Consider the following 15,384-nt stretch of genomic DNA (forward strand, 5'->3'; position numbering starts at 1 on the left):
AATCGCACAGGGAGAAAGGAGGGACAGATAGCGAGATTTCCTCCTCGTAATTTGAAAGTTTGTCGAAAAAGCTTATCCTGCCTCGCCTCCCTCCTAAATTTGAAACTGTCACATATTCTAAATTTCCATCCCTTAAATCGCAGGACCCAACGATACCTTTCATTTCATGAATGATGATAAAACGATTTAATCGCTTCCAGCAATAAATTTTACGAATTTTATTATAAATGAACGCTCTTCATTTTAATTAATCGATATTGATAACTTTGCTCAATTATTTATCTATCCCGTTTTAATGTCATCTGCATCTTTTTTATAAATAATATTTAATTGCTAGAATACGTGTATAATTTTGCTCAATTGTTAGCGAATGAGCAGTTTTACTCGATAAATTGAATAAATAAAACATTTAATAAAAAATATCAATTATCGATTATCAAGTTAAAAATAATATATCATTGCCGTGTTAATCTCCTCTCGCGGGATATATTTTTATATTCCTCGATGTATGAATTATGTGTATCGCGAAATATTACACATTTTAATAAAACAAACCGCAGCACTTGGCACAAAAGACATCACCGAAATTTTGTCACGCGAGGAAGAGTCATTTAATTTGGCAACACAGCCTATCGTGCCGAAATATATTTCGGCGTAATTAGAAGCGATTAATAACGGCCGCTTCCGGCGAAGCATTATGCAGTTGCGGCCTATATTTTCATCGTCCATCTTTCAATGCCATTTAATGCATTGATGGGATTTATCATGACATGTTGAAATGGAAATTAACGCCGCAGTAAAATATGGCTATTTCGAGGTCAGTCAAGTTCGAATTGACCTACAAATCCAAGACTTGCGATAATCAAAGATTTCTATTTGGACAATGAAAGATGTAAAAAATGTTTAGTAGCTTTTTCTTGTGTCTTAGGCATTTTTGCATTTTATAATTTCGAAATATCGAATATTCAAAATTTCATGTACAATTTTTGCATTCTTGAATCTTTCAAACTATAGATGATAGACTTTCTTTTTCTTCTTGCCAACTTTGAGAAATTTTTAACATTAGACCTCTGCAGATTATTCTGCCTCGTTGAAATCTTTAATATTCTCTAATGCCGGAAAGTTTGAGCGTCTTAAGTTATTGCTTCTAGGTTTCCATTACCTTGCTTCATATGTATTTCAGTGCTGTTTATTTCATTCGCGCTCCAAACCACATTGGAGTTTCGGCATCCGCCATCAACGTAGTTTATACGCCATGCACAAACGAGAATGTATATGTAACGCTTGATACACGTGACCTCGTTCGTTGAGCTTATTAATCTCAGCGATAAACTCACGTAATGAACGATTATTATTTAATGATTATTATTTAATTTATTTATTTAGGAAATTCGAGAGAAATATTTTATAACATGAGCAGTAGTAAATTTACATCATGTTCATCATTTTATAAAATAAATATAGAATATTTCAATAACGTTAACAATATTGTTTTTAAAGAGAAATGCCATTTCTATCAAACTTATCATATTTATCGATTTACTTTTGATAGTTTGACCTTTATTTCGATAATATAAAAGTTTATGTTAAATTTGATCTCTGTCAATTTAATTTTTTTGAATAACGTTATCATCTCCTAATAGAAAAATTGATTGTAATAGTGTTTCAACTTTCAACTAGTTTGTTTCCAACGCATTTTTCTTCCTCGGGGAATATTTACCACGTTCGAAGAGTCCTGACAGGATGTCGATAGTAAAACTAGGAAAATGCGCACGCGGAACGAATAGAATAACCAAGGAACATTACTACAAAATACATTTTGATATTACGTCGCATAATTTAAAATTCACGTGTAATATAAAACCGATCTTTCAAAGCGTAAGATATATGGCGATGTAAAATATACAGTACATCTCGGAATATCTAGATCTCTCTTTATAACATTTTTAATAAAAATAAATAAAAAAGTTTGTTAAAAAATCAAAATATAAAAATATGTGTATATAATATTAATATAAATAAATATTAATGTAATATAATAAATCATATATGAATATATAAATTAATACAATATAGTATAAATAATATTAATGTAAAATTATACAATAACTCTATGAAAATTCAATTTGTTGTAATATAAAGGAGCGAATATTTAGGTCCGTTCTCGATTACAATAGCTCTAATAGCGATGATACATTAAGATTCATTGATGATTTATGGCTGCTTTTTATATAATGTACAACTAGCATGATTTCGACGACCTATATTATGAGAAATAATGTTTAAAAGTGCAAGCCATAAGAGCTTTTTAATCAAGCGTATAAATTATATAATAAGCCAGAGTAATACTGAAGTATTTAAAACGCGCTATTCGCGAGATTTAAACAAGAATTGTTCGAGTCAACCATGAAAAATTTGCAACTGATTACTGAGAAATGAAGAACGTTTTGCGGCTCGTTATTTAATGTCTGCGCAAAATACGAGATGGTCAAAAATCAGTCCGGCGTATGGCATAATATCATTCGCGCGATGCCCAGATAGAAAAACTAATTACGATGCATTTCAGCCGAACGCATCGATTATCGAGAATTCATTAAGGCAGGACATTACACTTGGTCATGCGGACGAACTGTAATTATGTAAATCAAACACGCATAGAAATGCACCGCTTCGAGCTTGCACGCAACGTCGTTTTGCACGCTTGTAAAGAAAAATTATATTTTCGCAGCCACCTCTTTTTCAAATATATGTATATATATTCCAGTAAATCAGAGAAATTACACTAACATGAGTAAAAAAATTCATTTTCCATTGGTCACAAAAGGACGTAATTAAATTTAGTCGTAGATGTCGGATAAAATTAAATGGGACTACATCTTGTCAGAGAGCATATTATTATTACTTATTTTTCATATAATCGCACAGTTTCCTGATGGTATGAAACATCTTGTCACTTTCAAGACACTATCATTTGCATTATAATGCATTTCCCGACTAGAATTTGCTACAGTCTTTCCAGTTACTCAGTTATAAAATATGCAATATGGTGCCGCATGCTTACTTAGCATATTGTAGTTGCAGCGCTTTTATAAGGCATTTATATCTTGGAACTCACATCACATCGTGGAAAATGTTAACTCTCTTATTCTTAAATAGCCACATCGTTACATTTTTAAAGAATACTTGTTAAAGAATTACAATACTTTTTCAATAAAAGCTCTTGTACTTTTGCATACAAAAATCTATAAAAGCAACTTGCTTTTATGAAATTCCTCTCTCTCTCTCTAAAAATTGAATTAAATATATTTCTCGCGCATATTAATTTGCATTCGCATTTTATACATATTCTAGTCTTATTTAATAAAAATCTTTAAAAGTTTGCGTGGAAACCATCTGTTTATGCTCGATTATGCCGATTATGCTCGCCAATATTACGAATAATATTCAATTGCCCGTGAAAAGATAATTAACGTAATTAGTAGACAAAGGAAAATTATTTTATGGCAGCCGCGACTAATTGCGTTTTGTGTTGCATAAATTCTTCCGAAGAGGATTGTACCGGTTTTAAAGTAATCTGGTAGTTAGCTTCTCTTTGTCTCGTTTTCGGTCCCTCTCTCTCATTAGTAAGTCGAAAGAATTCCTGTGAAACTCTTTATTGCGGCAACATCGGTGTCGCAATTTCTATGATAATGCGAAAGTTCACAAGTGTCAAAGTTTAAAGGATTCAAAGCTTTAAAAGGTCAATGCTTTTGCACACAAATCAGTTATGTATTATTTCTACGTAAAACCATTGTACTAATTGCGAATGTTGTACAAATATTACTTCTTTAGTATAAATGTATTTTTTTAATGAACATATCTAAAATTATTCTTCACGAAAGAAATATTGTATAAACATTTTAAAATTAGTGATTGTTAAATTATGACAAGTTTTAAACAATAATAACTTTCAATATCAAGATGTAATAATTTATATAAAAAATTATTACTTGCATAAATTACTTTTGTCTCTCCCCAATTTATAAATTCATCTGTTTTTAAGGCAAAAAAATGAATAATATGGAATCGTTTGTCCCGAGAAAAATTCTCTTAATTAAAGTATTCGTAGATGAAACGAAAATTCGGTGAACAAGAACACCTCGTATACATGTTACAACCATACCGCGCGATATATCACGATTCCCTTGTTGCCTTTGGCAGTCGGCGAGTAAATGAACTTCGTGTGTACGTATACTTGGATCATATGTATATTGGGACGACGACTGATAAACGATTTATTGTGACATCGCGGTTTCCAAAGACGCATCGCCGGATCTTTAAGTGCGCGAAGGACGTCATTCGCCAATTATATCGGTCGATATGACTATAATCTGTTTAAAAATCCAGACGACGCTTAAAAATTAATACGCGAATGATGCCGTAATCTGAGTCCGAACCCGCACCCACCTAGATTATCCAGGGCATAAAAATTTAACGAATCCCCTGTGAAGAGAGACCTTTCGCTGATTACACGTTCACGTGTGTGACTGGGACACGCCGGACTACTAAAGTTGAGCTTCATCCCTTAGGGTGATACTTTATCTCGCATCTATATCCGTATTTTATCCTATAATGCTCAATACGGTACAATATTTAACGATTTTATTTAATCCTCGAACGAAAAAATAATGTTAGCAGGGGAATATGATGTGACCGCTCGAGAGAATCAATGTATATAAATTATTTACTTTTATGTAAACCCTCGTAAAATACACGAGGTAAATCATACAATAATCATGGGTATCATACGCGAGTAAAATAAAAAAAATATTCAACTAATAATAAAACTAATAATAAACTATAATAAAAAAAAAATTCAAGCAATTATTTACATAATATTTAATAATATTTGATATAAAAAAATTTAACACAATTCGGAAAATTCCTTTTACGATATATTGTTATGTCAAAATATAATCGTTCACTTTTAATATAAATTTAACACAAGTATGTAACTTGTCATTCTGCTATCCTTCTAACAATAAGTGTAAATCCATATGTCGCGGAATTGAAAATGTAAAATTTATTTGCATGTTTGAGCTATATCTAGAAATTTTTCGTTTACTCTATTATTACCGGATTACACTGTTAATGATAAGAATATTACCGCCTTCCGAAGCTAAAGGCAACGCAACACGTATATGTGTCCTCCAATTTGTAGTGTGTGCACGCGAACCTTCCATTTGCGATGCGAGCTTAACGACTTAAAGGGCTTAAAGAGAGGGTGTCCCACCGACATATCCGATGATCTTCGTCGTGTTGTATAATAACGCGCGATAGGATTGAGGAATGATCTTTCCGAGTTGCAACATGCAAAACTCGGAAATCGATAATAATAATATATTCCTTTTCAAATTATTATGCAAATCTATTATGCAAATCTCGTCTCGATCTTACATTTTATTCGCTGTTTTAACATGACACTGTATTGATTAAAATTTTAATCTGATAATTTTCCTGATTGTATCCCTCCCGTCATAAAATAGCGTAATAGATAAAAGAAAATGGTGTTTTTCGAATAGCGATGCATAGAAAAATGAAATCAATATGTGAGACACGGCTCGAAAAACGTGCCATCGCGAAAAGATCTTCGATACACATTGTTAACGATAAAAACGTAATCGCGTGTTCGTCACGATCGTCATTGCGCAGATATGGCATGAGAATCGTGGTTCAAGATACGAGAAATTCATAGAAATTCTTTCTCGCATAGTTTTATACACAGAGAGATTCCTCCTTCGAAATCTCAAAAATGTATGTTCGAAAGATACATCAAAACCACAGATACATCAAAAGTTTCCAAGTAGCAAAATTTCCAAGTTTTCAAAAGACTCAGAATATTCGATTCGTTTGCTTATAACTTGCAAACTGCAAACTAGCGCTTCGATATTTTACGTGCAGATAGATTTCCACACTGTATAAACACGCTTGTCAAAGAATTTCCTGTCGGAGGTAAATCAAAGTCCTTTATGTATAAAAAAAACCTAATTAACGATAACAATAAATCAACGTACACGCGTTAAAGCGTACGTATAAATCATTATGAAACTTTGTGCGAAAGATGTGAATCATACAGCTGTAAATTAGATAAGATGGTTGTGGTGGGAGGAAAAACAGCAGTTCTGTATCGGATTTTCGCGTGTCTTTCGTCTTTCAGCTCGCTCCCTTCTCGTGCCGCTCACTTTTTATCCTCCTCGAACATCCGGCGGACCTTTCACACGCTGAAATGAAAAAAAGGGAGCTCCCGGATATATAGCAATCACGGTAAAAATAAATCGGTGCCACGAAGTGTCGCAAAAGCGAGTTTCGTCGTTTAAATTGCACGGGATACCTCAGGAAAAAGCTACATTGGCGAGCCAACTTTTTTCGAAAATTGTTATTCCTCGCAAAATTTACCCGCAACTTTTTTACATAATTTTACACGCGGTTTAATTAGCGATTTATTAAAAGAAATTGTTCAACGGAAAGAAAAGTTAGCTAAAAACAAAATTTTTGTGATTTTTAAGCAAAATTATTTATTCGAAATAAAATTGAAAGAATCCATAAATTCAGTAAAACAAATGTTTTCCAATTCACAATAAAACAAAGATAATGTCAAAATATTCAATATGCTAATTTCTGTAAAAAAATAGTGAGAAATTTGGATATTTTTTAATCGAACCTCTTCTTTAGGAAATTTCTATTAAAACTTCTATTGTATAGGTATAATTTTCTCGTTTTTAACGCACAATTTCACCTCATACAAGAAATCTCAATTAAAAGGGGATTATAAATGTGCAAAAGAAAAATGGATCGTTAATTTTAGAATGAGACACACCCTTTATCGTGATAACTCGTGTTCGAGAGACGTGGGAGGTGTAAAGATGTATTGATAAGTGGAATGAATGGAAGTTTTTACACTCCTGTTTCTATTGTACCCTCTAGAAAAGAGAAGAGGGTTGATGCCAGTTTGATATCATTGAAACAAATGGCATATAATTTTAGGGAAAATGTGACTTTTCTCTCTCATAATAAAAGTAGATTCTAAAGGCAGACGACTATGGATTAAAAAGAGAAATTTGGATAATAGCATAATTTCGACGCTGATTTAATTTACATAAATTTGCGTGATTTTTAGATGAATAAATTAAATTTTGAATTGTTTAAATTCTTTATCAATTTGCTCAAATGTTTATTTGTGTGTGTGTGTGTGTGTCTAAAAAAATTATTATTTAAATTAAAAAATTATTATTTAAATTAATGCGAAATTAATTAAAAAAATTTTTTTAATGGAATTTATCACAGAATTATGCACTCTAAATTAATTGCGATGAATTGAAATTGAAATACCTTATCGACAATCTCTGCCATCTAGATGCAATAACCCCAGATATCATGTATCATCGGAGAGCTGCCTTTATATGTCGTTATATTTAACTTTGAGTGGTCGCCGAGCGGCAAGCGCGTCCCATAATTCTTTCTCCGATCCGTTTATCCGCGAGAATTATGCAACGCCAATTTTACGCGGTCATCTCGCGAAAGAATATTGATCCGCGAAATTGTTCTCTGCGCGAAATGAAGAACGAGATCACGTTTTAGTTAATGATATGAAAAATAATGATATAGAATTTTACCTCGAGAAATTTTTAAGAAATTAATAATTTTACGATTTAATTAATAAGACTTTTTAGCAAATTAATAATTTTAAAATTGAGAGAGAAATTTTCTTTTTTTATATAAAAAAGGAAAAAACTATGAATGAAAAGATAAGCGCAATAGTTTCGGAGTATCTGATACACATATATATTTGTTAAAGGGAAATCGATAAACGCATTCAGCATCGAGTCGTTCGGCGATAGCGCCGCCGAAATAAGTGTCTAAGGTAACCGACCTCGGAATCATTGCCAGAACATTCCCCAGTTAAATACTAACCTACGACTGCGGGTTTATTTTTCTTCGCCAGCGTATTACGTGACTTCGAGTTTCGTTCATCACATAATCAACTCTCGGCAGTCATTGATATTGATCATCTGACCCATTACCGACTTTCTCCGGCAGAAAAATAACTAGATAATAACTAAAGTAATTTTGAAATATAAATAAAAATTACACACGTCTCAATAACTGTGATTTGAATAAAAACATTCTAAATCTGAAAAAAAACAGCATTTTCCTGCAATAAAAATACATTTAAAAATATACGCTGTAATAATATTTTAAGCAAGTGCGATGAAAAACTTCATGAAAAAATTCATGATTAACTCTATAAAAAAGTAAAAAAATCTGATCAAAATAATTTCCAATGCATAGAATTTTTAATATCATGTGTTAATTTTTATTATTAAGTTGTATTCTTTCACATAATGTTTTAACTTATCATATAATCATTTTTTTAAAATTCTTTGCACATTGAATTATCCTCACAAGTACAAGTATTATTAAATAAAATTTGCATCAGTCATGCAGTATCATTAGGATTAAATATGATATTTGAATGGCAAGAAGCTATACAAACTTTTCAGATTTATTCAAGAAAGCTACATAAAGTCGAAGATGTTTAACAAGAAAAGACGGATGATCCAATACAAGAGTCCATATGGAAGAGAACTTGCTTGCCCATTTAAAGATTTTATATCCTCTAAAATATTCCTCGATAATGGAACTTTTTAACGAAAATAAAGATTGGAATGATGCGCAATTGAAGAATTTTCCAACTCGGAAAATAAGCGAATAATAAAACTTTCGAAAAAAGCGCATTTAATTTACTCTCAATTAGGATAATTAAATGCTTGAGTAATAAAACTTTTATCGGCACTTTGATTCTAATAATAAGTATAATAATATTATTTTTTACATTAAAGACAGCCGACTAAAAACAGGATTAATATTATTTTTCACCATCGATCGGTGCGACAAATGATGTTACTCCGGCACTAACGAGTCGAGTAGTAAGATTAATATTATGTTTGGCCAGTTTTTAAAACAAGTAGAGACGAAGCCACTCGCTCGCATAAAACTATAAAAATACTCCAAAGCACGAGAATAATAAATGCACACTTCTTGCCAGTCTAAAGCATCACGGGGTACATCTATCTGGTGCTGTCGCGATGGTCGAAGCTCAGGACAAAATTCGCAAGTTCCTGGAACTTCGTACAAACAACTCTTTCTTTGTTTCAAAGTGCACAAGGGAGATTAGATGGAAAGAGAGAGGGAGAGGAAGGATGAGGGGGTAGAAGCCGCGCGTGGCAGCGCAATCGGCGTTCGTTGAACCCTCTTACCTTAACGTCCCCTCGCGCCAGGGCGACGGCAGCACGCAGCCAGCACGTTCATCCCCGCGCCGCGTTGCATCGCCGCCTCTGCCTGCTCTGCCTGCTCTGCCACCCCTCGTCGTCGTCGCGATGCGGTTCTTCGCCCGGCAGTTAACCCGGTCGAATTTAAGGTGCACACGGAACGTCACGGCGCGGCGGCGGTAACATAACTCCACTGCTCGACGCGACGGGGTCGGTCACCCTCGCGCGAATGCCGCACGGCTCGCCAAAGAGAGAAAAAAATCCGGATGTACCGAGAGACCGGGATCGGGAGGGGTGAACGAGGACGGGAGGAAGAGAAAGACAGAGAGAGAGAAAGATAGAAAAACAGAGAAAGAGAGAGAGATAGAGAGAGAGGGAGAGAAAACAGAGCAGCGCGCGTGGTTGTCGGACGAGCCGGCGGCCGACGAGACACACCACGACGGACTGGAGGGTAACGTGGGCAAACGTGGTTGCCGTCGCTACGCCCTCGTGTGCCATCGGTCGGCCTCGGTACGCTCCGACAAGCCGTACGTACGTCGCGTCGCGACGCCGGGCGTCCTCAGGGCCGTCGCACCCGCCTATGGCGCCATTGGGGTCACGTGTACCGCGGCAGCACACGAAGGGGTTGCAGCGCGCGAGCGCGCTGCAATTTCCGAACCACGCGCCGCGGTCACCGGCTTTTCGGAGCGCCGCGATGTATCGATTATTGACTCCATAGCAGGCTACCGCTATTCGATTTTTAGATTTTACGACGACTACACCTGTGTGCGGGGTGTGTGCTTTAACGGAGAGATGAGAGTAAAAATAGACGGACGACGAGAATGTGTTACACGTATATGCAGCGCGCTTACGGCCGTGGAATATCTTAGATTTCAGCTCGATACACACCCCGGTAATGAGAATTTTCACGCGTACGATCCTAGAGATCCGAAAAGATATTAAAATTTCAGGAAATTAATTTTGTTCCGACGAAACGCTGGTAAAAAAGATAATAAAATATTACAGAGATAGGAAAAAAGACGACGATTCAGCAATTTTTAACAATCTTTGGAGAAAAAAGTCAAACGTTTAATAAAAATTAATGTTTCTTTTATCGTTGAAGCGATCGAAGAGATATTCTCTGATCCAGTGATTGAATTAGCCTGATTAACGCGGATTTTATGGTGAGAGCTTATTGGCTAGAAAAAATAGACGCAACAAGAATATCGCGCACGAGGATATCGATCCTCGTTCCGAACCACCTTTGCAGCCACTTTACCTCATGATTAATCTAGCAATTGCCATCTTTAATTTAAGAACACTGAAGTCTGCAACAATATTATTCCTTACTTTCCTCGAACGAATCGATTGAAGGTATTATTGCTATATCGATTTCAACAAATAGTCAGGGCATGTAGAAAAAGTCGGGGAGAAAGATATCGATCCCCTGACAATTCCAATCTTCATATTTCCAATAATTCAATTTTTTTAATAGATCCGTATAATAATATAATCCGGTCGAGTCTAAAGGAATTAATAGCGTTATATTATTTTTCATAATTGCGTTACGCGAGATTACCGATCGCTCATTACGTACTCATACACTTTGCAAAGATATAATTTTTGCGTAAAAACTTTAAAAGCTTATACCATCTCGCAAGATGATCGCAATCGCTTCGAAATACATAATTACATTTCATCAGCGTTTCTTAGAGAGCGTGTATTCTCATTATTTCGTTGACGATGTAATTCCGCCAAATTAATGCACGGCTGAGTAATTACAAGTGCACGCGAGGTCGCTGTAAGCCCGCGTGCACATCAAGGCAAGCGATTACGAGAGCGTGCCATAAATAATATTCCTCCGATGAGGCCCTGCACTATCATAGCGTAACGGAAGATTTCCCAATGGGATCCCGCGGAGCTCGAAAGACGGAATCGGCCGCAAGCATTTGCTTCATTCGCGAGTGTTCTCACTCGCCCCTGCAAACTACTGCACAAACAGACACAAACAGAGATCCATCGCGAGTTAATCCCGTCTCAACAACAATTTTCGCGATACTTCTTTTTTCTTTTCGAAATTGCCCGTGATATCGTCGTAATTCTTCTGACGCTCTTTATTAACTTTACAAGTTACAACGCGCTGCTTTATCGTCGCAACAAGTAGCGAAAGTCCGAGTATTCTCAACCGAACCAAACGTCACATCATCCTCTTCATTCATTTTCATAAGATTTTGATTGTAAAACAGATTTTAATATACTTGGAAAGTTCGTCATTTATCTAAATTTTTGTAGCTTTTATTCGATTTCTAGCTTTATATCCGATAGTAATGGTTTTCAATTTTTATTTTCAGTGTTTCTATAATTGAAGATTTAACATGAAAATGGAGATGAAGATTGGAATCGATGGCTGTCAAAATCAAAGTAGAAAATAAATTCCTTCCATTGGTTTAAATATCAGAAATATTCAGTAATGTAGATCAGGAGATACATATTTTTTTTTACAGAAATTAGCTTCATAATTTTTTTTTCTTCCGGTAAAAAAATAATTTTAATTGCATATGACATTCACAATTTTTTTTACTAGACTCTCTTTCCGGTCAAAACTCTTTAAATTTTTAATAGATTAAAATGTATTATGCGAATCACGCACAAAGAACATTTCAAACGAAGCATATTAAAATAATTAATTGCATTGCCAATTTTGCAAGTACGAGTAACAAATATCATGGTGATAATTTTGTTAGTCGACAATTTTTGAGATTGATGAGACGCGCAAATTGTGAAATATTTTCCAATTTTTATGATCAGCGTTTCATTTTATATCACGTATTTGTTTCATAAATTACTTTTGCTTCTCACCAAATATCTGACAATTTTTTTCACGATAAAAATTGTTACTCCAAATTTTCACAAAAATCGATATATCTGAGATTTATAAAATTGTGCAAAGTTTTAGCGTATATTTACTTTCACAACACAGACATCTTTTTATTTTCACCTTGATAAAAAATGTACCTGACAAATTATGCAAAAAATAGAGAATTATCAGACGAATCGATTTTTATTTATTATTCTGCGTATAGAAGTATTAAAGTAAGATAAGTGAAATGATGTGAATATATTTTACATGATATCTCTCATATTGTTATGTCATAATATCAGAATAAAGATAGACAATAAAACTAGCTCATAAAATATTCACTATTCAATGAATGGTTCGAGGAGTGACAAAGAGAATCGATATGCACAAAAGCCTTACTTCTAGTTCCATCCGAAGGGCCTATGAGAGCTTTTTCAAAAAAAATCTCGAAAATTCTCATTTGAAAAAAAATCCTGACAAAGAATCCCATCAATCAAATCTCATCAAATTCCTTTAAAATAAATTCTCTTTCAGATATCCATCATCCTTCATCCTTATTGATCAAAATGACCAGACGTGAGATATTCAAAGCGATCGCGGTAAAGGTGACATTCCATGTGTATTCGTCAAATTCGTTATTAAATTGTCATTACGAACAGTCGCTACAATATATCGACGTGTTCAATCGTCGATTTATGTAGGCCCATCACGCTTATGACAAAGGTAGACAGACAGTTCGAACTATCCACCCCTGCGAGCGGTATCGCGATATCGTGCACCTCTAACGACCGTTTCTCTTTCTCGTCGTCGTCGTCGTCGTCGTCGACATCGTTGTCGGCGTCACGGACGTCGTCGTTGCCACATGCGCGTGCGATTTGCCGGGTCGTCATAGCGACGTAAACTCAAAAATACACGCCTAGCGGAATAGATTATTGCACGTTACATAGCTGTAGTTGTGGTTAAAGTCGTAGCTAAAGCCGCGTGGACAACGCGTCGCCGATGCAACGGTACGAGCCATGTATTGTCACGGTACATTTAGCGCTAAACGTTCCTTCCCTCACGACCGTAATATTATTATTCCTTCAATTTATTGAAGGGGAGAGAAAGTTTTAACATCCGAAAAATTTTAATACCCCTTTCTTCACAATTTATCTAATTCAAAAATTATCACGCATGAATACTTTACAGGATTATTATATAGTTCGTGCTTATATTTAAAAGTAGTCGTTTAATCTTGATTTGTCATTTTAATAGGAAAAAGGAAAACTTTTATAGCAAAACGTTCCGCTTTCCTTTATTCGCTTCTAACTGAAAAGATTTCGTTATTTCTCTAAGATCGCTTCTAAAAAGAAAGTATTTATTCAAATTTTATATACATTTTGTGTACAATATAGTTGTAATGACAGAGAGATATAATTCTGTAAAATTCAGATTTTAAATTTAACTCTGCTCGCTTCTAACTGAAAAGATTTCGTTATTTTAGCATCTCTAAAATCGCTTCTAAAAAGAAAATATTTATTCAAATTTTATGTACATTTTGTGTACAATATATCTGTAATGACAGAGAGATATAATTCTGTAAAATTCAGATTTTAAATTTAACTCTACTCCTCGTCTCCTCCAAAGAAAATTCGACATATCTTTGCAGTCACAACATGCAACGAGGAAAACGAACGGCGCGGCCTCCATTGTGCGAAACTTGGGCGAAATAGGCAGACCCAGCGAGGCAAGATCACGGAAAACTTTCGACAGTTCTCGGGAAGATATACGAATCACTCTGCGAAGAAAAACTCGAAGAAAAATGAAAAGGAGCCGCTCGTTTTTCTCTCTCTCAAGTATATCGCGAGAAACTCTGCCCTGCTGAGAGAGGCGCGAATTAAGTTATTAAAAGATGCATGGAACTGCCGAGAACTAACGTACTGTCTTCTGTCAGCCGCAGATGCTTGGGAAAATGTAAAGCCGACTCTGCCTCTGGAAAATTTAAAATTTGAAAAATAATTTAATTCACTTGTGTGTTGATGAAAGCTTACTAAAATACTTGTGTCGATGAAACTTACTTGATCAACACGAGTGAATGAAATTATTTTTCAAATTTAAAATTTCTAAAATTATTTAAAAAATTTTAAAATTATTGCTTGGAATTCTGTAGTTATTTTTTTTTTAAATATATATATGTTTTCTCAAAGAATGGCATTAAATATGAATATCGTAATATGAATTTTTTCTAGCTTATTTCTGTTCTTGTTTTCTCTCTTATCTTGTAATTTTATTAGCATTTATACGCTAATTTTGCGCTGTATACATATTTGATATCTCAGACACGAATCTTAATTTGAATTTGTTGTACAATGTTATCGCTAACACTACCCTATTTCCGGCGCTAAACCTTCGACGGACATCGGTTCCCTTTGAACACGATAAATTAATACCGATGCGAGCATAGGTTCTACGATTTTGTACGGGGCGACTGCAAGTCACGCATGTATACCTGGTGGTTCACGATGTTATCGTGCTACATTTCATAAGACTAAATCACACCACGTATATTTACTAGCAACTAGCACGCTCTACTTAAAAGCATTATACAATTTAGATGCACGGCGAATGTGGTCAGAACTTGCTCCCTGGTCATAATATATACAAACTAATGTTGCTGCTTCATCTAAAACACCCTTACTTTCCAGTAGATTTTCCATTAACAAGACTTCGATTAGGTATCATTTTCTTTCATTTTCTTTACAACTTATTGACTATTGGTATACATATTCACAAGTCAACTTCTCAAACTATAAACTTTTGAGAAACTCAATTTAACTTCTTTAATTAAATTTCCATGACAAAAATAATATTTATGTTAACAACGTATGTAAAATTGAAAATTCAAAGCTCAACAATGCGAAAGAATGTAAATAATTCTAATCTAAAATTTCAAAGTTAATAAATCAAAAGTATATTCAAATCCAAAATTTGAAAATTTAATCAGGAAAGTCCTGACAAATTCAAAGAGCTATTATGAGGGGAGAAAATTAATTTTTTGAAGTGCTTCACTCTTTTTATTTTAATATTACATATTTTTCTCCATCTAAAACAATGGACTAAATCCGTCCTGAAAATTATTTTTATTATTTTATTAAAAAATTTTATTATTAAAATTTTAATTACTTTTATTATTTTATTATTAAAAATAAAATTATTATATTTATATTAAAACATTTCAATATAATAAATATATACGCA

General features: G+C 34.2%; 1 protein-coding gene and 1 long non-coding RNA gene across 4 annotated transcripts in view; one reads left to right on the top strand and one right to left on the bottom strand.

Moving 5' to 3' along the window:
• Positions 1–15,384, bottom strand: part of Sk (small conductance calcium-activated potassium channel) — a 123,926-nt gene that overhangs the window by 102,766 nt on the left and 5,776 nt on the right. The window contains exon 1 of one of the 3 annotated variants that reach the window (XM_083094579.1): positions 9,297–9,762. The exons of the other annotated variants lie outside the window; for them this stretch is intronic. The gene's annotated coding sequence lies outside the window, so the exon portion shown is untranslated. Of the gene's footprint in view, positions 1–9,296; positions 9,763–15,384 lie in introns of those variants that run through there. 3 annotated transcript variants of the gene reach the window in all.
• On the top strand, positions 12,888–14,365 carry LOC145968585 (uncharacterized). The gene is made up of 2 exons (XR_014437790.1): positions 12,888–13,154; positions 13,796–14,365. It is a non-coding gene; the product is annotated as an uncharacterized LOC145968585 (long non-coding RNA).

This window comes from Camponotus vicinus, unplaced genomic scaffold, assembly GCF_025532165.1.
Source record: "Camponotus vicinus isolate PSW18456_S1 unplaced genomic scaffold, iyCamVici1.0 SCAF_3, whole genome shotgun sequence".
Lineage (NCBI taxonomy): Eukaryota > Metazoa > Arthropoda > Insecta > Hymenoptera > Formicidae > Camponotus > Camponotus vicinus.